We start from the raw sequence: 2500 nt of genomic DNA on the forward strand, positions 1-2500 counted from the left end.
TATTGACATCATCCTGTTCTTCACAAAATTCAAAAGGTTATCAAGCCTTACGTGGCTGTAAAACACTTGGAAAGTATTTGTGGAATGTTCTTCAAATTTCTTCAGATATTTCCAATATTCTAAATATTTTCAAAATTATACTTGTGCTGGGACTGAGCGACTCGAGCACAGTTTCGTCTTATGAGGAAAACTGGTTATATCATAATTTCTGTCATCTTGGATGGTAATAATAGCCTGTGATAAATTCGACATGTTATTCTCTTTGGTTGAATCTCTCTTCATCTTTCTGTAAACGCAAGGGTGAGAATTACAACTAGGAATTATATAAATGCTGAAACTGTATAATAATCTTGCTTTACCTGGTAATTTGTCAGAAGGCTACGTAAAAAAAAAAATGGCAGAAGGGAACGTTTTTGGCTTTCGACGCATACAATTTTTAAAATTTATTTCTCTATATTTTGGAACATCCCAGAACATTTAGGAGAAATCTCATCTATCATTTACCTCTTCCTAAAGTTTGACAATTATTATTATTATTATTATTATTATTATTATTATTATTATTATTATTATTATTATTATTATTATTATTCCACACATGGTATCCAACAATTTCTTTTAGGCATTGAGGTCCCATCTGCATTATGCAGTGATGAAGGTCAATGGCATTCATTAACCTTCAAATCATCTATTTATACCGTTCAGTTCTCTTATCATGAAATGAGATGCATTTTGATATTAAATAAAAAAGCATGGAGTCTTAGATGATCACCAAGGATATTTTCCATGTGTAGGTTTTATCATTAACACGCCTTCGAAGACCATGTAAAATAGTTGAATTGCAAGAATTTCAAGTTAAATTATATGAATTCCAAAGTAGTAGACAAAAACAGTTCATCATGATTGCATGAGACATAGGGATAGGAAAGCTACACATCTGCCTCGGAGTGTAGGTTCAGTAAAATCGTATATAAGTTTTACGGACAAGAATTCAAAAATATCGTGAATATTCTGCAATGGTCGCAAGTATATGATCTCGTCTTATTTTCTCTAATATTAACCTTAGATGACAATAATATGAGGCTGGGATAACAAAAGTCAGTATATAAATTATAGTCAATACATAAATCAAATAAATATATCTAAAGCCAACATTATGAAGCATTTCCGTCCTATTGTAAATTTCCCAAGATAAAATTCGTATTTTATATTTATGGCCAAACCATATTATCAAAGGAAGATTATCATCCTCAAAGCAATTTTGTCTCAAGAAAGAATCCCTCTTCGATGCATCTACAAAAGATTATACATACGCAATACCCCAATACAGAAAAGGTGTCCTCGTCTCCGTCAAGTAACGTACATTTTTCTGATGCCAAGATACATTTTCTATCTGTTATGTCAGACAGTCGTTTTACATATGGTAAGTCTCCATGAATTACTATGAGAGCCACAGTCCCGGTGTTTTTCCGGAATAAAATTTTATCAACGTACCTGACAAAGACGACACTTTGTCACAGGGTACCTTACATCCTTGCCTAATTTTTTACTGTATTCTGTATCACGAAAGTTGCATAATTCTGGTAATTATAAGAGTAACACAGACTTCTTGTAGACATCGCCAGCAAACTCAGAGGAATGTCTTTCGAAGATATAATGACGTAACTTGTGACGTCATTAACTTGCCTCCTTCTCGATGAATAATTGGCTATTCGTGAAAAAGTCTCAACCTCTGGCAGCGATGAAATACAACCAATACTCCTTGTTTAATCTTTATAGTAGTGGTAGTAGTATATAGGATTTGAGCAAATTGAAGGGCCGAGTACACTTATACTTTTTAGTGTGCAAGCAATCTTGGTATTTAAAAGCCTACCAACAATTGAACTACCATGCCGGTAATATTCTGTGGAATATGAAAACAACTTTCATTATAATGTTACAATTCAGCCATTGTTGTACTCTGTCACTAAGAGGACAGGAGCGACCATATGAAATGACATGCCCTTACATGGATCCTTTATTCAACATAATTACATATGAGGAAACTTGACATTATAATCAATGGGTGAATTATGGCGTTTCGGGCTAAGCCCAAGCACTGGGACCTATAGAGGTCATTCAGTGATGTATTATAACCCATGACATTTTTTTTTTTTTTGGCAAAGCAAGTTTTAATGTTGTTCCGCAAGTTATATTTTACTAAGAAATCAACAACTATTGCTTTATAGAGCATATATAATTATCTTTCTGCACCTTATGGAAGTCAACAAATGACGAAAACTTGGTAGCCTTGGATGTCCGGGTGTACTCCTCACCCAAAAAAGGGCCTTATTAATCATTACCCGTTCAAGCTTACGTAGGGTTTGCCACGGGCCTCCTCACTTCTAAACAATTGTGCAAGTCGAATCACAAAAGCTGTCCTGCAACCACGGGGACAATGACTTATCACTGCCGCCATTCTTGAAGCCTTGACTGGGTACGAATATTCATTCAGAATTTC

At 34.5% G+C, this 2500-nt stretch overlaps 1 protein-coding gene across 4 annotated transcripts in view; it reads right to left on the minus strand.

Moving 5' to 3' along the window:
• The window catches only part of LOC136842647 (uncharacterized), a 233016-nt gene that overhangs the window by 47427 nt on the left and 183089 nt on the right, over nucleotides 1–2500 (minus strand). The window lies entirely within an intron of this gene.

The sequence above is a fragment of the Macrobrachium rosenbergii genome, chromosome 10 (assembly GCF_040412425.1).
Source record: "Macrobrachium rosenbergii isolate ZJJX-2024 chromosome 10, ASM4041242v1, whole genome shotgun sequence".
NCBI lineage: Eukaryota > Metazoa > Arthropoda > Malacostraca > Decapoda > Palaemonidae > Macrobrachium > Macrobrachium rosenbergii.